General features: G+C 41.0%; 1 long non-coding RNA gene across 3 annotated transcripts in view; it reads right to left on the reverse strand.

Moving 5' to 3' along the window:
- Positions 1-2,380: 2,380 nt before the first annotated feature.
- The window catches only part of LOC144313487 (uncharacterized), a 31,583-nt gene continuing 6,442 nt past the window's right edge, over positions 2,381-27,521 (reverse strand). For 2 of the 3 annotated variants that reach the window (XR_013379128.1, XR_013379127.1), the window contains exons 2-3: positions 16,495-16,666; positions 2,381-5,023 (exon numbers count right to left, since the gene is read on the reverse strand). This is a non-coding gene — a long non-coding RNA (uncharacterized LOC144313487). Of the gene's footprint in view, positions 5,024-16,494; positions 16,667-26,702; positions 26,757-27,521 lie in introns of all 3 variants that reach the window. The other variant, XR_013379126.1, reaches the window with a different exon arrangement.

Below are 27,521 nucleotides of genomic sequence, written 5' to 3' on the forward strand. Positions count from 1 at the left end.
AAATTGTCCCAGCTTCCTCAGATATGTTTCCAGACAGAAAAGGCTCCCCAAATTGCAGGAAGAAAAGTATACCAAGTCAAAGAAAAGTAGTAAAGTTCATTAAAAAGGGTTATTGCATCTATAACTTCTAGACTTGGTGTTCATTGATTAGAGATTAAGCATCATCCTTTGTACTACTCAGATTGGGATTTTTAATTAGGATGTCATTATTACACAGATATACTGAATGCCAAATTGATTTTTGAGACCTTTTGAAATAATAGCATTGCTTCTGCAAAATGAAAATCATAATAGATTATTGACTTCCTCAGGAGTTCTGATCCAAGGGCACCTCCCCAATGTCACCATTTTCAATATTTTTAGTTTCATGCAAAGAGACACTCATAATGAGGCCTATATTAAAAGTTTGCGCATATTGACTGTGTGTTATTAATGCCGATGGCATCACATTGATTACCCTTGAATTATAACAGCAGCAACATTGCTTGTTGCTGAATTGTTTACATAACATCTAGCCTTTGTCTGTTGTTTGCGTTTAATTTAAAAAGTGTTTATATACACAATAAGTAGCATCCTTGATTCACAGGATCAGAGGTTCACCAACTTTCTCAATTCTTACTACCCTTCATGTCTCACTAATTTTTTCAGGGTGCTCCTGTTTAAAAGAAATGTCTAAGAGTTCCATTTATTCAATAGTCAGTTCCAAACAACTTCATAAGTACTGAGGTCCTCACAACTTCATAGGCATGTAAAAAATACATAAAAACTGAAAGAAAAAATAAGTTTCTTTTATCCTCGAATACCCACAATTACTTACTAATGGGATGTCTGTGCCTGTTAGTCCTGGAATGGGCCTGGACCCTCTTTTTCTGTTCCACATCGATCTTGCTTTTCAACACAGCAACTGCTGAAAGCTCCAATTCACAAAGATAGGAAGTCATCCAAAGAAATGTAGTGCGATCCTAATGTTGAAACTATGAACTACTTCCAGCTACTAGTTCACGCGGTGTCCTACAAATGTGACTATCTTTTCCTCTAAAATGTAAAATATTGGACAGTGTGCCTTCGTGCATTCACCGTAGCACCTGAGTGCCCCACCACACTGTTTGGGAACTATAACACTAGACCTGACATTTCTGGATGTTATGGGATTTACATTGCCCATCTTTATATCTTCAGTGCCTAGCACAGTAACTCAACAGACTCTATTTTAGGAACAGTGCTTTGGTTAACACTTTTTCTTGTTTAGATCATTTTAATTCAAAGTAAGACAATTTGGTAACATATACGCAGTACACATATTCAGTCACTGTCAACACATGACAATGTATTTTCTCACCCATATTCAGGGGGTTTCTATAGTGGAAATTGGTGAAAAGTCATCTCTATTTGAGATATTTCATAGATACTTCTTTGTGAAGAAAGGACACATCTCTGAGGCTCCCAGATTTTCTCTACATGTAGGGAAATACCTAAGGAGCTCCCATCAACTGCTGAGTCCCTAGGGCATTAAAGCACTCAGAGAGAAGTGAGAGCTTGGACTAAGGTATTCTTTGAACCACCTGATCTTAGCCCCTTGGGGATGGAGGTGCCTATGTCCAGAAATGGAGGATTCTTACCCACCATTCACCCCCTTCTGAGCATGGTGGTTTTGTCTGTGCATCCCACTGAACCAGACATCTGAATGAACCTGAAGCACCATCTCTCACACAATGAGGGGGACTAGATGAACAAGAATGCAATTGTGATAGAACATGAACGAATCTCGAGAGCATGATGCTAAGTGGAAGAGGCCAGACACAAAAGGCCACCTACTGTATGATATGATTTATATGACCTATTTAGAATAGATAAATTCATAGAGACAGAAAACAGAATCAGGGTTACAAAGGTCTGGGAGGAGGGGCTAAGGGGGAGTTATTGTGTAATGGGCACAGAGTCTCTGGGGTGATAAAAATGTTCTGGAAATGGATAATGGTGATGGTTTGTGACTTGGTAAATACACTTATTACCACTGAATTGTACACTCAAAAATGGTGAAAATTGTGAATTTTTCTGTGATGTATATTTTAATGCACACACCCACACAGCCTGGAGAATGTGATCTTGCTTAGGAAGATGACACCGGTAAATAAAGTTTTGAAATGCAAAAAGTGCACAAACACTGAGTCTCTTAAGCCATAAAATGCCCGGTTAGAACAAGGGTTGGCAAACTTTTTTTTGTAAAGGGCCAGATAGTAAATATTTTGACTTTATAGACTGTACAGTCTCTATTGCAACCATTCAACTCTGTCCTTGAATTGTGAAAGTAGCTATAGACAATATGTAAATGAATGAGCATGGCCAGTTTCCAGCAAACCTTTATTTGTGGACACAGATTTTAAATTTTATATGATTTTCGCAACTCAAAAAGATTTTTCTTCTTTTGATTTTTTTCAACCATTTTTTTAAAGATCTTATTTATTTGAGAGAGAGTACATGAGACAGAGCAAAGAGCACAAATGGGGAGGAAGTAGAGAGTCAGGAAGGTGGGCAGAGGGAGAGGGAGAAACAGGCCCCACCAAACAGGGAGCCTGATGTGGGGCTCAATCCCAGGACCCCGAGATCATGACCTGAGCCAAAGGCAGATGCTTCACTGACTGAGCCACCCAGACACTCCTTTTTTCAATCATTTAAAAATGTAAAAACCATTCTTGATTTTTGGGTCTCACCAGGCAGAGGTTCCAGATATGGTTCCCAAGCTGGCTTGCTGAGCCCAGACCCAGAACCCCAAATTACTGATAATATGGGAAATCCCTCCCTGTTTAAGAAGTAGTGTTCGAAGGAAGGTAGGAAATATGACCCTCAGATAATGTGTTAGTCCATGGCTCAGCCAAAAAGAAGCATCCAGTGACTGGAGCCAGCCCGCATGTCCCCATCCTGAAATTTTGTACCACTGCTCACTGAGGCTAGCACGATGCTGTGCAGAACAAGACAGAGAGAAGATCCACCAGATTCACTACAGAATGTGAAGAATGCCTTTTCACACCTCTCTCAAGGTTATTTTCACTAAAGCAAAGGCCTTCAAGTAGAGAGATAAGGCGAGCAAGATGAAAATAAAAGCAAACAAATAAATAATAAGTAAATAAATAAATAGGATTTATGAAAGGCATTTGTTGCGGGGCAGATAACAAGGAGACTTCCCAGTGTTGCCAAAACAAAGTGTTAGGCATAGATAGAATCAGCAATGGCAGATTTTCTGGAAGGGGAATTTTCGGGGCTTTAAAGCAAGGGAGCTTCCCAATGCTACTTAAAAAAAACTATGATTCAGTCCCTCCCTTGTTGCCCATATGCCCAGATCTGTCAAATGAGCAGAGTTTAACTCAACAAATTTTCCTGAAGACCTACTTCAGGCTGACGTTGGGGCCTGGATATACAAAGTTCTTTTTATTACTGATGTGTGTGTGTGTGTGTGTGTGTGTGTGTTTGGGAGGAGGGCTTAGGAGAAGAGTAGCAGTGTGCAAGCACCAGAGTTTCTAGTGGTAAGAACTTAGTTCTTTGCATGGCTCTTCCTATGCCCTGAAACCCTTCAACAAGAGAAATTTCCTCTCGTGCTAGCTCCTACTCTCGGGAAATGGTGTCTCCTGTCAGCAGCTCCAACCCCACACGTGAACAGCAGACAGATGGGTGCGGTAGGCCTGTGTACTTGCCTAAAGCCCTCTTTCCAATGGCCTAGAGTATTCTACAGAAAGTGAGGGCTGCTGAGGGAAGGAGCACTGCAAGCCCACCCCCCGTCTCAAAATCATTTTCCTCTCATTTTTAACATCTCTTTGATTCTTAGATGTCTCCTCCCATCTCTGCCCTGAAAGTTTCTATATCAACCCATGGTACCATTTTGTCAACACAGCGAACAGTAATCAGCTCTAAATAATTTAAATATTTGGTTACAATGAAGATGGCCACAGCCTGCATGTCTATCTGAGCTCATTAGTTCTAACTTTATTTCCCATAAAATAGGAGGCCATTTGAGTAAAATGATAGTTGGAAAACATTTTTAAACAGAACCAGCAAATAAACATGGTCTTTATGAGTTGTAACTTAATCCCCAGCTGATGTCATGTTTCATGTTTCAACTGCCAGAAAATGCCTGACATCTATATATCAGGCAGATTTATGGAGACTTCAGGAAAAGAGCTAAGAGGATTCCTTAAATAAAGAGAGTGTGTTGGTCTGGGGGTAATTTGGAGCCTCTGTTATCCATAGATTGAAATGTGCACATTGGGGTAAATTATAGGAATATGCCTTTTCGCTTGATCTCTTTTTTTATGTTTAGAAATGCTTCAGATCAGGGTGGTGAGTGCATGAGAAGAGGCAGGGAGAGAGAGAAAGAGAGAGAGAGTGCACGCACTCAAAATATGGTTCTTTTTTGTCCCTATTTGGTCATTGATGTTGCTCTGGCAATACTAGAGAGAAGAGAAAAGATTCTGCATTACAAACCTCAGAATCATAAACCACACACAGGCCCTCCCCACTCCCATGCTTCTCTTGGTGGCAAAATGGTTGAGTTGGCTTCAGAGGATAACCAAGGATGTGGAGCCCTGGTGATTTCCTATCGAGAAATTTCTGTTGGCTCTGCTCCATTCCAGCAGTTACCCCACAGGGACTGAGCTTTCCAAACATAAACTCCTCTTCATATCATATAAGTTGGTGGCCAATTAACCCAGAAAAATTGTTTTGAAACGGTCCCAGCAAAAATGACTCAATGTTAACTTTGTTGTCTGTAGATTGACATTCAAGCTTCCCCATAGGGTCTACTCAGTCTGCTGGATGAGTAAGAGTAAGTCATGCTAGTTGATACAGCAAACAGCCCCGAATGTCAGTGGCTTAACATGGTAAAAATTTATTTGTTGGTTATATTGTAGTCCTATTGGGTGTTCAGAGGGTGACCTTCTCCATGGTGACTCAAGTATTCAATATTTTTCCATCTTAGTGACTTTCCCGTCTTCAGAAACTTGGAGAGCTCCACTGGATACTCAGCATTCACCTGGGAAATGGGAAAGATGGAGTGAGAGAGAGAAGTCAAGAGAACTACGTGAGAGGTTTAATGGAGTGTGAGGCAGATTCGGTCATGTAGCTCCACTTAGTTGCAAAGGATGCTAGGAAATGTAGACAACTGCTTTCTAACCTCTATTTTGATTCAGAAGCCACAGCACAGTACTGTTGCCTGGCTGTTGGGATTTCCTCAGAGACAAAAGGACTTGAAATAACAATAAAAGCTATTTTCTTCCATTTGTATTTATGGTTGACAATATGCTAAATTTCACTCAGCCCTCATGCTAGTCCTATGAAGGAGGCAGGGCAAGTGTTATCCCTATTTTAAATGGGGCTCTGAAGATATGGGGAATATACTCAGTCATCAGAAAGGATGAATTTACATTGACATGGATAGAACTGGAGGGTACTTTGCTGAGTGAAATAAGTTAATTAGAGAAAGACAATTATCATATGATTTCACTCATATGTGGAATATAAGAAATAGTGAAAGGAACCATAAGGAAAGGGGAGAAACTGAGGGGTAAAAAATTAGAGAGAAAGACAAACCATGAGAGACTCCTAACTCTGAGGAACAAAGGGTTGCAGAAGGGGAAGAGGGTGAGGGAATCGGGTAACTGAGTGATGGGCATTAAGGAGGGCACGTGATATGAGATAAGCACTGGGTGTTAAAGTATATGCTAGCAAATTGAATTTAAATAAAATAATATATAAAAATGATATATAAAAATAAATAAATAAATGGGGCTCTGAGCAGGACAGGGACTTGCTTGTACTCCAAGTCACAAAAATAAGTAATAATACTCCAGTGTTAAATTGGCTGTTAATGGTACTCGGAGGGAGAGTTGGGGTGAGGTCAGGGTGGGGGCCTCAAGAGAGCTAGAGGCTAGATAGAATCAGAAGACTAGTTCTGGTTTCATCTAAGTGTTGGTAAAGTCTTATTCACAGGATATTTGAGGAATGGGACATAAAATTATTTCACTTCTCTATTTTGAGCCTAAACACCAGCCCAATGCAGAGACCCAATCCCTGTGTGCCCTTGTCTATTTTTATTATTATTATTTACAAAATAAAAGCATAACTTCTTGTGGCATTATGTTAATATAGAAATTTTAATGGTTATGACAGCAGCCAGAATGGTAACATGATGAAAACACGCTATGACCTCCCATCAGTGGCTCAGAGCAAATGAAAAAACAGTTTAAAGAGAATTGAAATATTCAAGAGGGTAAAGGTTAGAATCCTTGTGTGTGGTAATTTCCACAGCTGGTACAGTCCTAATAAAATGTTTTCATCCTTCATGCCAAAGAAAGAGTAGAGCTCAAACCCCTTTGCTCTGGGTATGCAGCTCCAAAGAAATGTTGCAAGGCTTCATAATCACGATTTCAAAGAGGTTTGTGGAAATGTTTCATTAATTCTTATAAAGAAATCTTTTTTTCTTAATTTTTTCATTAACTTCAGACATTTACTTGCAATTACATTTGTTCAGTGAATACAATGACAGAAATTAATAATTCATAGCTTTTGTCAGGGAAAATTAAAAAAAAGGACAGTTGTTCAATCAAATGCAACTTTAAATGCACAATCTTTATTTAAATAAGATTTTAAAAAATAAATAATGAGGACTGTTATTGTACTTCTTATAAACCTCCTCTTTTCCAAATTATATCTATGCTCTACCCAGTGACATGAAATCTTGGGTTGTTCAGAGCACATCAGGAAAATAACAGGTTCAGATCTGATGTTCTGAGACGGGGAAACTTGACTCAAGCTCAGTATTTATGGCACTGCCTGGATCTTCTGGGGCCTTGTGGTTAGCGACAGAGAATCACCTCACAAGAAAGCTGAATAGGGCCAAATGCATTGCACCTCGCCATGAGAATCACCTCACAAGAAAGCTGAATAGGGCCAAATGCATTGCACTGACATTTGGGGGAAATTAAAGTTCAGAAAGGGAGAGTGGAGCCTCTCAGGTTCATGTGGTAAGTTAGCTGCACAAATGGGCCTCAAGTGTAGGTCTCGACCCTTGGCCAAAGCTCTTCCAATCTGCAATGCTGTCTTCAAGTCACCTTCCCACCAGGATCTGCCTAAAAAATGGCTACCTATGGATTTTGGCTTAAGGTGTCCTAGGCAGACCAAACCTTTTGTCCCAGCAGCAGATCTGAATTTTGCCATTTACTTTGGATTATGAAGAGTTTTTTTAAAAGGGTGTTTTCCTTGTTAAAATGAAAGTACTCATTACTAGATATCAACTTAGGTGGAAAGCAGTGATCCAGGCTAAAACTGGGAAGAAATAAGATGATAAGGGGAGCAGAGACAAAGATCTTCAATTAGGTCTGAAAATAGCAGAGAGATGGCTACTTCATGGGTCTCTTCTCTGCCTGCCTATTCCTCCTACCTATGAGCTGAAGACTCTGGCTGTCAAATCAACTCTACCTTTAGTTGTTCCAACCAAAAAGGTGACAATGGAGTTTGCCTTAAAAGCAAAGAATAATCAAACCCTGAGAAACCTCCTAGAAATTGCTAGTCCATCAATAGGAGGGTCCGTGGGAAAGGCAGTTCAGCATGCTGGTGAAGAATTAAACGTCTCTACGGGCATGTGGGCGGCTCAGTCAGTTGAGCATCTGACTTGTGATTTCAGCTCAGGTCAAGATCTCGTGGGTCCACACTCAGCAGTGAGTCTACTTGAGATCCTCTCTCTCTGTCCCTCCCACCCCTCCTCAAATAAATAGATAAATTTAAAAAAAAAAGAATTAAATGTCTCTAGGTTGAAATCTTCACTGAACCAGCTATAAGTTCTGTGCTTTGGGAAAAATCACTACCATGATCTCTGAGTTGTATTTCCCTTATTTGTAAAATGGAGATGTATCAGTTAGCTATTGTGCTATAACAAACTGCCCCAAAACCCAGGGGCTTAAGAGAGCCGCAATCTATTCTAATGTGTCCAAGGATTGGCTCCGGGGGCTGCTGCCTCTCATTGCACTCAGTGGGTTTATAGGGGTGGCTCTGCTCCTTGCATGTGTCTGTCATCTTTCTGGGGCCAGCAGACCCAGCTGGCTCTTCCTGCAGTGATGACAGAAATGCCAGAGGGCAGGAGGAAACATGTGTGGCCTCTGAAGACCTGGGCTCAGGACTGACACTGACATTTCTTATTGTATATCATTGGCCTAAACAAGGACACAGCCAAGCCCAAAATCGAGGGATAAATTCTGCCCAGAATGAGGCTACGGCAAGAGTGTCGAAGAAACGAGGGATAAAGAATTGGGCCCCAAAATATGATTTACCATAGTGGCTAATAAAAGTACTTTCTCGCTGCATTATCCTGATAATCAGTTAAGAAAGTGCGTGTACAGGACTTCCATGTGGCTGTGCCCCCTTAGAGAACGGCAGGGTACGGAGAGGTGGGTGTGTTTTTAGTCCTCTCCTGGGTGAAGCAGCAATGACGGATTAAGGACTAAGGATCTCCCTTTTTGATGTGGGCAGTTGTTAAAGAAGGTGTCTCCTGGAGGTGAGGAAACATGTGGTCTTCCTGGATCCATCAATTTCCTGCTTCTCCATACAGTATTGACCCTCATCTCACACACGAAAAGAGGCAAATGGATTTGATTAGCAAATACTTTCATCTACATCCTAATTGAAGTCTCGGGGACTTCCTTGTTTTGGAAAATCCCATTTTAATGCACAACACATCAGGTAGCCCAAAGAATGCCCTCTCCCTTCAGCTGCCCTGTCCCTCCCCAGTTTATCTCCCATTGTCCTCTTAGCCCCATCTATCTGATCCTAGACTGTTCTATCCAGGCTCCGGGCTGGGAGATTCTCCTCCTGTTTTTGATTCATACTGTGAATCACTCAATTCCAAAGCTCTTAAAACAGAGGCAATGGAGAGCCCCCAGTGGTGCCTTGGTCCAGATGTCCTTGCGCTGTGGACCTGTCAACTCCCGGCCAGGACTCCTGAGATGCGAAGCCCATGCTCCCTGGTAGACACTGATGTCGCTGAACAAAATTGCAGCTGAGGAGGCAACCGTTTGGCCATCTGAAAAGTCTGACCAGTTGGCACATTGTTGTCTCCAAATGAGCCGGCAGGAAACGGGGTTTCCTAAAACTTGGTTTTAAAGCACTTAGAACAGGAAATCATTCCCCATGCATGTTAGATCTCTCTAATGACTGACTAACTAGAAACAGGCTATCTTAATACTCTGCCCCGAGCCATTACAAATGGCTTTCTTTCCAGACTTCATTAGAATATTTACTGCAATTTGGATAGAAGACTTTTGACACTGCAGTCATAAAATTTACAGGGGACCTTTTTTTTTTTTTTCTTTTTTAGTCTGAGAAGAGACTTGGAAGAAGCAGGGAAACCCCTCAGCTCCCCCAGCCACCGATCTCATTCATTAGTGGTCTTCGTGTCTCGTGACCCCTACTTAAGAAAATAAACATCCCTGCGGTAGTCCAACAAATTGCCTTCAGAAAAAGAAAAAAAAAAAAGAGCTAGATCTCTCTTCTGTCAACTTCTGTCTCTTTCGTATATAAGTGACCAGAAAGGGAAAATTCATAATGTGTGCCAGTCCTTGAGTTAAGCTTGCTTTTTATGTGATTGTCACCGACTGAAACCACGTGGCCAGTGGGCACCATCATTGGCCCCATGTCACCCCTGCAAAAATGGAAGCCCACAGTTACCAAAAGTCACACAGCTAGTAGTAGGTGGCTGAGCGGGGACTGGATCCGTGTCCTGTTGAAACCCAGCTCCTCCCTCACCTACTTCACTATTTGCACCTGTGCTTGAAGCCGACCCGGTCACAAAGGCTGTGGCTCCTCTGTGCAGAGGAGATGTGGACATGCTTTTACCTTATTTTAAGTTTCGCGCATCTTGTGCCTTCACAAAAGCCATCAGCTGGGGATCCAACAAAATGGATGTGAAGACTCCATCCAGAGAAAAGTCAACTGGGGGGCAATGTGTTGGACTGTCTTCAAAAGTACCGTGCACAGCTGCGTGTGTCATTGCTGGGTGATGACAAGAGCCATGAGCGAAAATAAAGCAGGATGGGTGCCTAGAGAGTGACATTAGCAGAGAGGGGGATGGGAAGAGACTGATTTTGATGATCAGGGAGGGAAAGATTCTAATGAGGGGGCTCAAATATAGAGACCTGAAAGGTGCCAGGGAGTGGGAAACTGTGCAAATGTGTGCAGGAATGATCTAGAGTGAGAAGACAAGAAGGACCAGAGCTCTGTGGTGGGTTTGATGAACAGTGAGTGGCCCTGCGTATCTCCAACGGTGTCCCTGTGGTCTAAGATTGCAGTGACCACTGGAGGTCTTCGAAGTTCCTCCCTGTGCTACATTGGTGCGCCAACGATCATGCCATGCCTTTGGTTTTTGTCACAGGATGTACGGAGAGTGCTTCTCCACTCTCAGTAGTGAGCTGTGGGATACACAGTCTCTGTAACACTCTACAGATTTACAGACAAGAGAAAGATGATCACTTCTAAAAACAGTGTGCTTCCTCTTAGTAAGGAATGAAGAGCACATGACCTATCGTGTTTCTCCCTTTTTGCCTTGATTCCTAGGAAGCTCGATTTAATATTCAATTAAAACAACAAAGTTAGCCTTCAAGGCTTTGGAGTATTTCTAATGTTTAATTGTATATCTGCTTTTCATTGCAAGCCGCCTCTAGTCCTTTTGGAACTGGTGTATAAATAACACATGTACGTAAAATCACGTATGCCAAGAATATAATAAGTATGATTGACCTAAAAAATAACATTTATAATCAGCTCATTGGATGCTTAATTCCATTTACATGGAGGCCAATCATGTGGCCAGATTGGATCAGAAAAGGAGAAAGAAACATTTAAACGTCGTTATAGATTGATATGCTAATGCTCCCCCTGAATGAATGTGTCAATGAATCACATCTCCCAGTACCCACATCCTCATGTAGCCTCCCCTCATCTGAACATGGGACTTAGTCATGCGACTTGCTCAGCAAACACACTGCAAGGAAAAGCCTAATAATTAGGTATAGGTATTGCCCTCTTGAAATGTTGGGGCCACCATGTGAGACACTGAAGATAACAAACCACATGGAGAGAGAGAGGCCAACCATCATAACTTTCCTGATGGAACCCAGCCCCACACTGATACTCTGGCTTCATCCAGCCTCATGAGTGAGTTCAGGCCAACAGGCTTAGGAGCCATCCAAGCAACCCCATGGGAATCAATAAATGTTCATCTTAAGCCTCTAAATTTTAGAGTGTCTTGTTAACAGAGCAATAGGTAACTGGTATAAATGTCCAAAGACTTCTTTTAAGGACAAACTTCTAGAGATTTGTTACTAAATATGCAGGTCCAGTAAATACTTGGCATGTACCTAAGAATACCAGGATTTCCCTGAAGGATTTATCTTGCCAGGAAGTAAAATACATCAGCAAGAACACGTATTTTGGAGAAGCTACTGCATATAAGGCATCTTTCTTAGGCCAGAGGATGTATTGACAGAAACACATAGTTACTGTTCTCAAGGAACTCGATAGATCATAAGGCCAAAATAATTTAGACAGTCTGGGATTAGCAGAGGAACAGGTGGAGATATGGAAAAAAATAGAATAGAAAGTCTATAAACAGATCCTAATAAATATAAACATGCAATATACGCCCAAAAGCAGCAACCCATATCAAAGGCATATAAAAAATTAAAAAGGATTTTTCCATGCAGGGCACTATAATCATACATTAGCTACCAGGGGGGAAAAAAAAAACTGAAATTAAGACCTCACATCATTCTGAATAGAGTAATTCACAATCGATGTATTATGTCTGTACTGATTTTCACAAATGGTGCAAAGAGAATTTTTTTCTTGAGGTAGCTGGTTTACCAGCACATCATTGGCAATGTGAAAGATTTATATGCCTGACTACACATATACTTAAAATTTATTTATGAAAAATCTAGGAAATGAAATTGAATAGGTAACATAGTTCATTTATGTGGAAAACACATGCATGTAGAAAAATATCAAGAGGAAATATTTCACCATATTATTCTTTCTACCAGTCTGTGCTTTTTGGATTTTCCACAACGAGTCATATCTTGCTTATGTTGTCAAAAAATAAAAACAAAACAACAGCGAAATTTTTGAAATTTCATTTTGCTAAAAAAAGTCAGAAAAAGTCCTTCCCCCTCTCAAATGGTAAAAATAGTTAATACATGCCAAGCATTGGGTTAGGGAATTGATGTTTATTACCAAGTCCTGTCCACATTCCCAGTTTGCAGATGATAATAGTAAAGCCTGGAATAGTAGCATGACTTGGCCAAGGTCATACAGCCAGTGAATGGCTGAGCAAACTTCTACATTGGCCAGTTCCAATATTAAATTGTGGCAGGTGCTACAAGTCATCTTGAATCAATGATTCCCCTAAAATCCTATAAAATTCCATAAAATTCATAGATGCACAGGTCTCTCCAGCTTTCATATAAAGGCTACTTTATTTTTATTTTATTTATTTATTTTTTAAGATTTTATTTATTTATTCATGAGAGACACAGAGAGAGGAGGTAGAGACACAGGCAGAGGGAGAAGCAGGCTCCCTGCAGGGAGCCCGATGTGGGACTCCATCCCAGGATCTCAGGATCACACCCTGAGCTGAAGGCAGATGCTCAACCACTGAGCCATCCAGGCATCCCTATTTTAATTTTATTTAGAATTATATGGAGCATATGGGTGCCTCTGTGGTTCAGTTGGTTAAGCATCTGACTCTTGGTTTCTGCTCAGGTCATGTTCTCAGGGTCATACGATTGAGCCCTAAGTCGAGCTGAGTGTAGAGCCTTGCTTAGGGCTCTCTCCACCCCCTCTCCCTCTCTCTCCACCCAGCCCCCTTCCTCTCTTTCTAAAATAAATAAGTAGATCTTTAAAAAAAGAATTATATGGTGCACACAGTAAATTAGAACACAAAAGGTGCCAACTCTAGAGGTGTACGGGGCACAGGACCAAGTGACATCTGAAAACTTAGGATTGCAAGCCACTCAAAGTCAAGGACTACGTCTCATTCACAGTTACATTCCCACTACTTAGCTTATTGCTGGCCCATAAGAGACCCTCGATGCATGTTTTTTGGGAATTTTTTAATTGAAAAAAAAATTTAGTGTTATCAACTATAATAACCATTTTATATACAGTAGATCTTCAGATCTATTCATCTTATAACTGGAAGTTTATGCTCTTTTCCTGACCTCTCCCTATTTCCCCCCACCTTCCCAACCCTGGGCAACCACTTTTCTACTCTTTCTATGATTTTTACTTTTTTTTCTTAGATTCCAAATCTGAGTGACAATATACAATATTTGTCTTTGTCTGGTTTATTTCACTTAGCATAATGCTCTCAAGTTCAGCCAGCGTAGTCGTCAGGGGCAGTAGGAAATGATATAATGCTGGAGTCCAGTTCTTCAAGAGGCACCTTGTATACAGCAAGCACTCAAGAAATGGAAACTCTAATTTTTTAATTAAGTACTATTTTTTAATTTAATTTTTTTAATCTTCCAAAGTTGTATTGGGATAGTATTTTTCTTTTTTAATTTTGGAGCTTTATTTGGGGTAGAAATAAAATCCAGGCCGCAAAGCTCTGGTTAAAATGTTAGCTTCTGGGATCCCTGGGTGGCGCAGCGGTTTGGCGCCTGCCTTTGGCCCAGGGCGCGATCCTGGAGACCCAGGATCGAATCCCACGTCGGGCTCCCGGTGCATGGAGCCTGCTTCTCCCTCTGCCTGTGTCTCTGCCTCTCTCTCTCTCTCACTGTGTGCCTATCATAAAAAAAAAAAAAAAAAAATGTTAGCTTCTAAACTCATCTTGAATCCTAGAGCATGTCTGGAGTATTAATTATCTATTACTCAAAGAGATTTTGTAAGCCATATGAAGTTAGCTAAGTGATGTTTAAATAATGATCTTTATTTGTGACTAATTTGTTGGAGTTATTACGCAGCTGTTTGACAAACGAGCATTCTTCTTCTCCTTGGTAGGGGATTTCAAATCTTAATTGAATTTGCTGTGGGTTATTTTGGTCCAAAGTTTAGGGAGCACTGACAGGGTAACTCCTATTCCTGTTTGTCATTTTCTTCAGAAATATTTGATCTCTTCCACTCGTGTCCTTTTGATACCAGATTCAATGAACACATCAAGCAAACAAGCAAAACCCCCAAATCCAATAAATCCCTTCAATTCAGCACCCTGTTTAAAAAATCCAAAATCTATGCCTTCAGACCCAATGATTGATGATCCACTCCCACTGCTGCCCCTTAATGAGCAAAAGCAAAACAGGAACTCTAGAAGGAGGGGCTACAGGGAAGCCGAAACCTTGGATATTCCTTCATGGCAGAGCGGAAGCTTCTCATTCCCAAACCCAGTATTTGTAGATAGATATTTATTTTTCAGAGGAAAGGCCCCCATAAAATTTGTTGTGCCCTTTACCACAACTTCCAGGCCTGCTCTTACAGTCCAGCAAAGCTCTGTGGTCTCCTTTTCAAAGCCAGGAAGGCTCACAATATTCTACTTGTCTTTTCTCTCTCATTGACCTTTCCATGAAGGAGAAAAGGTACATTAATTACAGAGACCCAGTCCTTTTTGTAGGAGTCATATATTTACACCCCCAGTATGACTTTAGTTAAGTCCCATTCATTTCTACCAGCACAGTATCCACTCTTCATTTGGACTTCACTTTGGACACAGGGAACAAACAAAATATCCTTGTGGGAATCCCATCTGACTTCTGGTTTTTCTGGGTTTCTCTTTTCCGTCCTTTCAATAGTTATTTTACTGTAGACTCATGGGTCTCCAAATCATACATTTCAGTACCCTAAGTTTTACCAAGATTCACAACCCAAGACAGCCCTGCTGGTGAAAGAAATGAACCAAGTACATTTCTTTCTTTCTTTCCATGATGAAAGGCCACAGTGCCTTTCTTGTTCTCAAGCTTGGCTTTGAAAAGAAACCTATTCCCTCTGCTGACAAAAAAGGAATTTCAAAGAGGTTTCACAAGTTATTTACTCTTTCAGGAAATCTTGCTGCTGTTCATCTCATGTGTTCTATCCCAAACCTGTCCTTAGAGGCTTCCAAGCTTTCCTCCCCTAAATCACTTGCCAGAATCATCTAACCTGCCCATCTCTCTGACTTCTCAGAGCCCTGAACATCGATTGTGTTCATCTTGGTAACAGATGACATACTGTTTTATACTTATTTCTAATTTATTTCCCAAGTGAGTCGCCTTATCTTGTTTCTCACGTGAATGCACAGTTGGCTGAGGGTCTGGGAGCAAGTCTTAGACTCCTCGGTTCTCCTTGGGTGACTCTTCTTCCCCAAACTATCCTACACAAGTAGTAGATACCTAGTGAATAATTGTTAAATTGGATTTCTATCGTGAGCGTTTTCATCCATTTTACATATTTTCAAATAAGCATCAAAGATAAAGAGAGGTAGAAAGAGAAACCAGATAATTTTACCACAATTAATTCAAGTGAAATGATCACATGAGATCTTTGATTTAAAGACCCGTCGAATCCTTAGGATCGAAAATGCCTCATTGGATATAAATCCCCATCCAATCTTGAATTCTTACTAACCTTGCCTAAAAAGTTATTGAAAGAAGCATTTTTCAATATGTTGAGTATAATCACCCCCCAAATTTAAACCAGCTCAAAAGAGAGAGAGAGAAAGAGAAGAAATGAGCTATTCTTCATGATCAATTATAGTATACGTTAGCATATGTATTTAAAACATGCCCAGGACGCAGTAGGAACCGCATTTTCTGTTACTTATTCCAAGTTAAATTCCAAGTAATTGGTCAGTGGGATTAAAAGCACTGGGATACAGTGAAATTTTAATGGCCTCACACCTGCCTTCCCGTAAAGCCACAACCTATTCCTGCTCTGTAACCTTTAAAGCTCACCACCAGCAAGTTACTGATGCAGCCAATTAGACAACAAAGGGCTCAAGATTTCAGAAACCCTTTCAGTGGGATCAGCCCTTCCGAGCCCATGACCCCAAGGAGCTACATTCAGCCTGCTGAGCTTCTCACTGAGAACCTCGGTGGCTTTCTTCCAAGCTGGAGGTCCACTGATCACCTCCTATCTTTTGAAATGACTAGTCTCAGGATACATCACCAAGAAACAAGTGGCTAGACCATTAGGCAATCTTGCCTTTTGTCCTCCCATTCTCCTTTTGATCTTCTACAGAGCAAGCCTCACCCCATTGAGACTCGGGTTGGCATGTGCCTACGATTAACACAGACCCTCTGGCAACATCCAGAGCTTGAAAGAAGCATAGTACTTAGGGTATAACCTTCTCACCAACACACATTTGGGTTAACAACCATATAATAATGGTGTGACTTACTTAGAGTTTTATTTTTAAGAACATCTTGATCCTTCAGGCTTTCTTGCTCTGCTGCCATGTTTTGGTCCTTTTATTAAAACCTTACCTACCTAGGAATGATTAGGTCCCAGAGAATTCCCAGCAGGTAAGAAACTTGAAATCACAGGTTGTTCACTCAGGAGCCTCTAGTTTTCTTGAGGAGCTGGATACCAAAGTTCCTGGATGGCAGAGGATGACCCTGGCCAACACAGCAGTCTCACTTGGAGCTGAGAGAGGAGTTGTCTGTGGACAAGAGAACATAAGAGAACATCTGTCCTTAGCTCAGCGGGCAAAGGGAAGAGTTGCATGTGCGCTGAAACTGGCATGACCTACTTTTCTATGAGACATTTTTCTGGCAAAAATGCCTGCCCAGTCTTCATTTCCTTTGGGGTAACTTTATAACAATGGTCCACTTTTCACTGATTTTGCTTTAAAAAGCACACGAAAAAGTAAACTCATAAGAACCTTGACATTTTGGTCAAGATTCCAGTTAAATCTTGAACCAAAAAAGCCATTGATGATTTTGAAATAGGTATTTTTGAAGCTTCTGTTTGTTTTTCAATCCAACTCTGCAAAGGATCGGGGTAATAGAGATGCGTGGTTACCAACCTCCTAATTAGATTTTGCTTTTTCAGTCACTAGGAAGACAAAAATTAAAGCTCATGAAATTTTGCCTCATATCAATTGGCTGGTTTTAAATTAATGAGAAATCTCGATGTAATATTTATGCCAGAAGTGACTCAAGCTTTCAAGACACCCTTAAGATGTGATAAATTGGAATTTGGATTATTAATGTGCTCATTTGACAGCTTCAGTTTCCTTTTATTTTGAAGAAATGAAGTAATTAGTCTTGCTCTTATGTTTAGATGTACTTTCTAGTGTGGCCCTGTGGGGGGTGCATCTTTAAGCACATAGTCTAAAAAATGCAACAAATTTAAAATGACATTACAAATTAGTAAAAATGGAAGGGTACACTCAAACCCCAATCCACGTGATCTTCTGTTGTATAGAGATCCTCGATCTCTTCAAAATTTAGCTCTCAAAACTTCATATAGCTAAAAGCAGAACATCCAAAAATATTTTTACATATAAAAGAGATCAGCAGAGAGGGTTTTATCCTGGTAAATTATCTTTTTGCTGATTGTTTTTGTTTGCTTGCGGGGGAAAAAAATGAAAACTCAGTATTGGTTGCAGTTAAGCTGACTTCAGGATTATATATACCCCAGAAGAATTTTGAAGATTAACATTAAAATAAATAAATAAAAGATCTTTTACACCCTTTTCAAAATTGCCTGGGAAAAGAAAATGAACACAGGTGATGTGCTGATCCAGTTTCACCGCTCCGTTGAGAACTATCGAAAATTATACTATACAGAAAAGTTTTCCATAAAAAGAATTTTGAACACATTTGAGCATTCAATTGCATATGAAAACAAGAGAGTATTTGATGCTAGAGCTGAATCCCTCCTAATCGGGATTTATTTGAAGCATTTGGGGGGTAGAACAAGAGACGGAAACCACACTGGGTTTAGAATCACTAACATCAGTGGGTACGTCTCACTCCTTATGGATGATTCTTCCAACCCTAATGTTAATCACCCTGTACACACACACCTGGCCCCACCTCCCCTCCAAGGACTGTCAAAGCCATGAGAAGCAACATCTTTGAAGATGGAAAGCCTGAATTCTAAAATTAGCTGACTTGGGTCTCCTTGGGGCAGGCTACTTCACTGTGCTTCAAGTTTTCCACTTGCAAAACTCAAATGATCATAGTGGCCACCCTCCCCTGCCACTCCGCAGAGTGGTTTTCAGGATCAATTCAGATAATTCTCGAAAAACAGTTAGCAGAGGGCCTGGCATAGGGGAAGAACTCAATAAACAATATGAACTATTATAGTGGGAACACCACAAGGGTTGGTGGAACTGGATCCCATGGCAGGCTGAGTGGGGCACAAGCCAAAACTAGCAAACTTGATCTATAGCGAATCTGGTGAGGCACTAGGACATTTTGCCTTCAGAGATTTTTCAACTGAAAGTTAGAGGTAGATATTTCATTCGAGGCAGGGGGAAAGCTAGCTGAACAGAAGTGAGGAGGAACTGTTGTCAGGTCATTTGCAGAATATAGAAATAAGAAAGGAGGCTGAGTGGCAGCTATGGAGTGGATATTGCAACCAGAAAGTCTGAGGTTCATTTACTATTTAACCCATTATTAATTGTAGGGTCTCTGTCTTTTGGTGTGTCACCTCTGTGCCTCATTCTTTATTCACAAAAGTGTTATTAAAACTTATTTCTAGGGGTGCTTGGGTGGCTCAGCTGGTTAAGCATCCAACTCTTGATTTCCACACAGGTCATGATCTCAGGATCATGAGATGGAGCCCCCCATTGAGGGGGTCTACTCTCAGTTGGAAGTCTGTTGGAGATCCTCGTCGTCGTGTCCCTCTACCCCTCCCCTCCTCTCTCCCCTTCTCTCTCAAAAAAGAGAAATCTTAAAAAAAAAAAAAAAAAAAAGTTATTCATTGAGGCACCTGGGTGAATCAGTCAGTTACACACCTGACTCAATCTCAGCTCAGGTCTTGATCTCAGAATCATGAGTTCAAGCCCCGCATTGGGCTCCATACTGGGTGTGGAACCTACTTAAAAAACAAACAAACAAACAAACACAACTTATTCTATGGCTTTGTCCTGATGTCCTGGCAAACTAGCATATGTCCTATCTACAAGTAGCATCTAAAGATAGCTACACACACAAAAAAAAAATAGTAATAAAAATAAAAAAAGAATAACGGTAGCTACAAAGAGTAGCTATTATTGTGAAGTGTACTACTTAGGTTGAAGGTATCAAAATGAGAAAGGTATCAACTGAGAGAAAGATTTAGGGCATCCATCAGGAAAATGAATGTCCGTGAACAGTGACACCAACCCAGTGGCATTCAGGGAGTAGGACTGTGGAAAATTACTGACAACTATGGGAGAAAAAATCTAGGACTCCCTAGTGAGAAGGAAAACTTGCTTGAATACTCTGAATGTCACAGATGCCTTGAATATAATAACTCCATGAAAGGTACAAGATATTAGAGATTGTGGTAGAGTGGCTTACAATTGGCCATACCGATTCCCTTCCCCCTCCGCACATGGCCAGAAGACATCACCAGCCTCTCTTAATAGATGGGGGTGACCAGGAGATAAGTACTCCACAGATTGGTGGAATGTGAGTAGAAGTGGTGTGCACCATTTCCAGGCTTGGCTCATTGAACCACCTGAGTGATCCTCCACCCTGTCTTCATAGCTGCTGTGGATGCCCTTGGATGCTTGGTAGTGAACATGGTGTGCCTCCATCAGTCTGGGCCCCTGAATGACTGCACAGAGCAGCCTCCACCCCATTATCCCTCCTACACCTACATCAATTGGACTTGACATGAGTGAAAAATAAATGTGAATTATAAATATTAAGCCATTAAATGGGGAGAAAACACTAATCAGATAGGCCTTGAAGATGTATTCAAACTTTTTCTCTAGCCAGGTTTATATCCCCTAAAATTCAGTATGTGATCCAGCCTTGAACCCATAAGAATATTTAGAAATTTTATTCTATTTTTTTTTTCTTAAAATGTAAATAAGGCCATTTGTTCTCGGCATTTAATTAATTCTGTTCATGGACATAATTTTAGCCTCAAGGAAATTCTAAGTAAATTAACATCAAAGCAACTGTATGGGGACACAAATATTTAGGACATTGAAAGACCACCCTCACTGAGACATGGGATAGTGTGATAAATCTATGTTCATCCAAATATCTCTGTCCCAACTAAAAACTCAACACAAGGTGTAGCAAACAAAAACAAAAACAAGAAACACCTCTAGCGAACAAATTTGTGAATAGTGTTCAATTTAATGGTATTTTCAAATAACTTTTTAGAGTGCTTTCAGAGAATGAAAATCATTTTATTATTTTTTCTCATCATAAAAGGAATCCATCCTTCAAATGTATTCAGAAAAAAAACAGAAATATATGAAAATGAGAAAGTACAGATTATCTATAATTTCACCACTGAGAGGCAAGTCTACCAGTAATAGACCACATGACACTTACTCCCATCAACCCTTAGTGACCCTGGATCACCTCATCTCTATATTCCGCCCATGTGGTAAGGGAAAAGCATCACATCCCTATATTAGTTTTTATTTCTTTGATTATCCGTGGGTACAGGTTATGTGTATTTCCTTTGGCTTACTGTATATATTCTTTTGCACACTTTTTTTTCTATTGAAATGTCCATCTCTTACTGGTTTTTTAAAAGTTCTACATTGAATATGAATTTGAATTTTCTAAATAGAAAATAAAATAGAATATTCTCTCTATATAATATATTCTAAATACATTTAAATATTTCAACATTTTGAAATAGATTTAAATCATCTTTGATGGGACTTCTTTGAGCCTTGGAAGATCTTAATAGTTGTAATTTGCATAAGGATTGGAAATGTCATGCAGCTGGGTGTTCTCCCACTGAAGGACCTATGCCCAGATACCACTTCCAACGCTGTACATACGAGATCTCATGTAATTGTTGATGTAAAATTGCTCACAATTAGCAAGCAAAAAGACCGTAGGTTTAAATTTTTGTTAATTGACCAACGCAGTAGATATTCAATGCAGTTTATTTTTTATTCTTAATATTCTTAAATGACAGTCAAAATTTTTTTGAGTAATCTGGTGATAACTAAAGCTGTCATTGTATCTTACTTGAAGATTTTCTGGTCTGGAACACAAGACAGGATAAAAATCAAAATAACAATCACTTCTTTATTTGTACCTATCCTTCATAAGGCTCAGATTGCTTTGAGAGCTATTATCACATTTGATTTAATACCAGTCTTGCGGTAATGACAGCATATGTAGCATTACTTTGTTTTCATAGGTGGAACGGATCAAAGTTTTTGAGATATTGCTTGACTTCTATAAAATCACAGTGAATAATAATAATTAATGATACTTAAGATTCATTAGGTCCTTATTATGCAATAAATCAGCTTTAGCGTGCTTTAGCTCATCGAATCATAACCACCATATTTTGCAAATGAAAAAAAAATAAAGCTTAGAGAGAAAAATAAAGGCCAAAGTCACACAGCAAATAGATGGTAGAGCTGTGACTTCAACTTTGGCAGATTCTAGAACCTGGTCTCTTAGGCAGCACAGATTAACTTCATTGGAAAAGTGGCAAATCAGTGGTAGCTGATGAACTTGTTTGGAATGCTGGTGTGTTGGTGGGGCGACGGCCAAGAAAGAATTCTTGGGAGGTCTTGGGTGCAAAATAGGTGGATTTATTACAGTATGGAGACGGGGCTGGGGCTAAATGGGTACTGCCACTGCAGCCTGCTGCTCCCTGGATTGTGAGGAACACCTGACGATATACCTTGGGGGTGGGGGAAGTAAAAATAAGGGAAGTTCCAAAAGGACTTTCATATGCTAAGGAAGACTCAGGATGCTGGAGGAATGTTGTAATCTGCTTATCTCAAGTATTAGCAAGGGCTGCAGGTTAGAAGGACATTTAATTTTATCTACGTGTCCTTCTTTTTTTTTTTTTTAAGATTTTATTTATTTATGATAGACATAGAGAGAGAAAGAGAGGCAGAGACATAGGAGGAGGGAGAAGCAGGCTCCATGCCAGGAGCCCGATGTGGGACTCGATCCCATGGATCCAGGATCCATGGATCCAGGATCGGGCCCTGGGCCAAAGACAGGCACTAAACCGCTGAGCCACCCAGGGATCCCCTACGTGACCTTCTTGTTTCCCACATCAGTAGCTACAGAACCAGAACCAAGGCCTAGGGCTCAACTCTAAACATAAACTTGGAATTTTGCCTGCCTTCTCACAAGAGCGTCTTTTTTTTTTTTTTTTTTAAGATTTTCTTTATTTATTCATGAGAGACACAGAGAGAGAGAGAGAGACAGAGAGAGGCAGAGACACAGGCAGAGGGAGAAATAGGCTCCATGCTGGGAGCCCGACGTGGGACTCCATCCCGGGTCTCCAGGATCACGCCCTGAGCCAAAGTGCAGCCCCGCTGAGCCACACAAGAGCGTCTTAAAAGAGCTTCTCCAGGCCAGTTCCAAGGTGAGGATGGGGCTTGATTACAACAGCAAATCAATGAAAGAATGGTGTGGCTCACTGATCAGACTTTTCCCAATTATTGGGGACTTTAACTTTCCTTCCAATCTGTAATTATAGGATTATTGCAAACTCAACACATAAGTTGCTGATTTTGAAGCATGCATGTGCAGAGTTATGACAATATCTGACCCAAATAACAATTGTCTGCCTTCAAAATATTAAAGAACGCACTTCTTAGGCTTCGGACAAGAAGACCTTTAAATATTATTGAGGTGGTTCTTAGCCTAGAAGGTTTTGGGAAAAAGATAGTCTGAACATAAATGTGCAGATAAAAGCTGTCTGATCTTCTAAACTCTGTTGCCTAAAACATCCATTTGTGTTATAAAAATAAATGCAGACATTACAGAGAAGCGTTGGCAGGGAACTCTCTCGCATTTAATGAATCCTGAAAACACTGTCCCCACTCCAAACTAGTGCTTGGATTCTTGTCTCCCCACTCCCAAGCTTAGACTCTGAAAGTGGTGGGTTTTTTCTTTTCTTTTTTTCTTCTTTCCTACTGAGAGAATAGCACACTGCCTGATGGTTCTTCATGCAGCCTCCCCTCTGATGGAGACGTGTTCTGAATAATAGAGGAGAGTCCTTTCCAAAGATGGTAAAATGGCCCAGCCAGTCCCTTAATTTTATTTAAAACTGGAGCCTGGCTGGATAAAGGGCAGTCTGTTAAGCGGTGGGACTCTTGTTTCGGCTCAGGTCTTAATCTCAGGGTCATGAGATCCAGCCGTGAGATGGACCCTGCTGCGCTCAGCTCAGCATCTGCTTGAGGTTCTCTCTCCTTCTGCCCCTTACTCCCTCATGTACACACACACACTCTCTCTCTCTCTCTCTCTAAAATAAACAAATCTTTAAAAATAATTAAGTAAATAAAATAAGATTGAACCTGGAAGGCAACCCAGAAGTAATTGAGACCCAACAATACCTCCTTTTCCACAACACATGACAAAACTATGGTCCACAGATGTTTAAACGCTTTCCAGAATCACACATCTCATCGGAGGGAAGCCAGGGTCCCAACTCAGATCTGAATTTATATTTCCATATTCCTCTTCCCAGTCTCCATAGCACTGTGACCGCCTGGTGCTATGGCCCTGTCTCCATGACACCAACGTCTGGAAAGAAGGGATGAAGGAGATTGAGGGGTCAAGCCTGCTGATATCTAGCTACACAGAGAGGTAGTCCAGACACTTGAGGCTGCAGGACGCGGCCACCACGATACCTACTCTCACCCTACTTGTTCAAGAACGGACAAGTCTCGACTGGTGTAGAGGTTAAGTCTCATGGTAACCCAAGCACACCTCCAAGGGAACAATAAAAGCCAGCTCAGGCAGGGCCCCATCCACAGGGCACCCCAGAGCCTCTGGGGTCCTGCACCCAAAAACAGCATAAAATGGGGCCAAAGTGGGGTGCAATTTCTAGACATCTTTCTGAACAGCAACATTAAGAGCAATCAGAACCAGGGTGGGAGAAGCTTTTGTTACTTTTTTTTTCTTCTCTTTTCCAGGGGTCAAAAGCCAATAATCTGACACTTATAAAAGTGTCAGCCCAAAGGGGAAGTCTCCTTGGAGGACACGCTAGCTCGCCCAGCATGTATCAGAAACTGAGATTCAACACCACGCTTTCTTTCTCTTCTTTCCAGCAGCCTCTGTTGCTCGTGGCAGATTTAATGGTGTGATTTACAGCACTGAGAGACCTTTGTCAGGGCCAGTAAAATGACAAACAATAAATATATGGAGCAGTATGTTAACAGCCCGCCACACAATACCTTGTCAGTTACAGCTTGATAGCGATACATTTTAATTTTGTCTTTCATAAAAATCTTGGCATGTATGCCTCATTTGAACACAGGCTTCCAAGTCAAGTGTGTCATCCAAGCATGCAGTTTATCACCCTCTATATTTTCTATCCTTTTCATTTAATGTCATTCCTATGGCAACAGACATCGCCCTGGAAATCATTTTCAAAACAGCTTATTTGTTGAAAGGGACTGGGTGAGGCTAAAATATGTGTTTGGCTGGGAAGAATGTCAGAGTGTGAATATGGCTTAGTTACATTAATCATATTCTTTGAGGACTTTGTGTAATCAGATACTTGAAGGAGGCGTATTGTGGGGTGGATTTGACATCCCCACCCCACCCCCAGCTTTTTATGGTTTGGCATTTCATAAGGATAAAAATAAGAAGAGCACACTTGCCGTGCCCTTCACGTCAAGGGGTACACACTTGTTCATAACGCAGACGAGTCTATGCTTTTGGGAGCTCAGGCTGAGGGGTGGGTTATAATTCTAATGTTGATGTCGAGCTGCCACTACTCAGAGGAGGACTATACAAACCCATTTATTCGACACATCTTTATTGAGCATCTACTAGGTAACAGGCATTGTGCTGTGAAATTTGTTGTGGATGAAACGTTGTCTCTGTTCCCATGGAGAGGACAGGGTTAGAGCTTAGACTCTGGTGGGGAAGACAGATGGCGAACAGGTTAAGAAACACATTGACTAAGTAGAGTTCTCTAGACACAGGGTCTGAGGTGAGGATTGTTGTGATTTATTAAAGACTCAATAAGCGAGTTTCACAAAGGATGTGTTAGGAGGTGTGGACGGCAGAAGAGGGCAAAGCTGAGTCTAGCCTCAGCCTGATCCCAGGGGAGCTCTGAAGTGTGAATGACCCAAAAGCTCACTCACCTTGAGGAGCTGCTTTTAGACTCAGTAAGGAGTCAGCCATTGGTTGCAAGCTGTCCTGCTGGGTCAGTGGGTGCCATCCCAGCCTCTTAGGCATCCCCTGGCTGGGTGGCTCCTGTTGGCCAAGAGCAATTCTAGGGAGAAGTGTGCAACTGTGGGCCATTAGTAGTGAAAACATGCAGTGGCTGGGGAGTGGCCCCCCTAGTGGGCCAAGGTGATCTGGTCAGAGCCTGTAGCTTCCACTACATGTATAAATACCTATAATCCATTAAGTTGGTAGTAATGCTAGGAATAAAAGAGGATGGTCGGTGGTGGAGCAAGAGGTCATAAAATGCTTCCCTGAAGAGAAGACATCTGAGCTGATACACGAATGACAAACAGGACCCAGAAGCATGAACATCTAAACACTCTCTTTTGGGGTAGATGACACAACAAGGACAAATAGCCTCTGAATTTTGTGTTTGGGGGTGAGAGTGGGAGGCACCTGGGTGGCTCAGTAGGTGAAGTGTCTGCCTTTGGCTCAGGTTATGATCTCAGGGTCCTGGAATCAAGCCCCACATCAGGCTCCCTGCTCAACGAGGAAGCTGCATCTCCCTCTGCCTCTGCCCCTGTTTGTGCTCTCTTGCTCTCTCGCTCTCTCTCTCTCAAACAAATAAATAAAAGCTTTAAAATAAATAAATAAACTTATAAATTTTTTTTAAGGGTGATAAGTTTAGGATAATGAGAAGCAGGAAGAAGGTTCAAGAAGTAGAAGTGCCACGAACAAAGGACTGTGTGGTAGAGGATCAAGTCAAAGGGACATGCAGGGGTCAGATGTATAGGGTGTGGCAGGCCCTAACAAGGGATTAGATTTTATCCTAAACTCGGGGGAGGGCCTACTACACATTATAAGCCAACCAGCATTAGTTATCCCAATCCAGAAATTAAACAACTAGCCTACATCCAGCCCCTCCTAGCACTATGCTAGATAGTCTGAGGTCCTAAAGTAGTGAGTACATACCATGCACACAAGGAGATCATTTAGTTGTTGATTCACAAAGCAGCCCGCAAGAGCTTCCTTAATCTGTGTCGTGGATGACCTGTAGTTCTGATGGAATTCTGGAGCCTTTTCACCATGCATTATTCCCATATCTGATATTTCAGAAATACATTTTCCCCAAATGAGAATCTAGTGCATTTCCCACAGAGACAGCATTCCATCTGGTAGGTCCTCGTAGAACACTGCTCCCCATAGTATGATATGTGGACCATCAGCATGGTCATTCTGCTCAGAAATGCAGAACCGCAGGCCCCACCTCACACCTACTGAACCAGAATCTGCATTTTAACAAGCCCCCTTGCGACCCTGGGTGATTTGTATGCACATTAGAGTTTGGCAAACTCGTGTAGAATGTTGTTTCTATAGGAAAATATGTCCTGAAGTCCAATAACTCACCTATTAACAAACATGCGGAAAGTACAACCAATGTGTAATCTGGCTTCTGGCTTTCTGGGAAAAAAAAAAGTGTTAAACTTTACTAAATAACTAGAAAAGGGAAAAGCACGTAAGTCCTTTTCTTTTTTAACCATCATTAAATAATTTATGCTATGCTTATTGTGTTTTTGCCACTTTCCAACTATCAGATTTGTTAGATTGAAGTATGGTTGAGACTCAACCATACTTACATTAGTTAAGTAAGTTAAGTAATAGTTATAAACTATTACATTAGTTTCATGGCGATTTGAAAAGTTTATAGATATTGCTACCATCGGTCACCATGCAACACAACTACAAGACCATTGACTATATTCCCTGTGCCAAATCTTTCACCCCTGTGGCTTGCTCATCCCATAAGTGGAAGCCCGTATCTCCCACTCATCCCTTCTGCACATTTCCCAGTCCCCTCCTGGAAACTATCAGTTAGTTTTCTATATTTATGGGTCTGTTTCTACTTTTTTGTTGTTGTTGTTTTTCTTGTTTGTTTTACTTTTTTTGATTCCACATAGAAATGAAATCACATGTATTCGTCTTTCTCTGTCTGACCTACTTTACTTAGTGTAATACCCCTGAGGACCACCCATGTTATCACAAATGACAAGATCTCATTCTTTTTTATGGGTGAATAATGTTTCATTATATATACACACATCTTCTTTACCCATTTATGTATCAATGAACTCTAGGGCTGCTTCCATATCTTGGCTATTGTAAAGAATGCTGCAAAAATATAGGAGTACATGTATCCTTTTGCAATAGTGTTTTCATTTTCTTTGG

Source organism: Canis aureus, chromosome 5 (assembly GCF_053574225.1).
Source record: "Canis aureus isolate CA01 chromosome 5, VMU_Caureus_v.1.0, whole genome shotgun sequence".
NCBI lineage: Eukaryota > Metazoa > Chordata > Mammalia > Carnivora > Canidae > Canis > Canis aureus.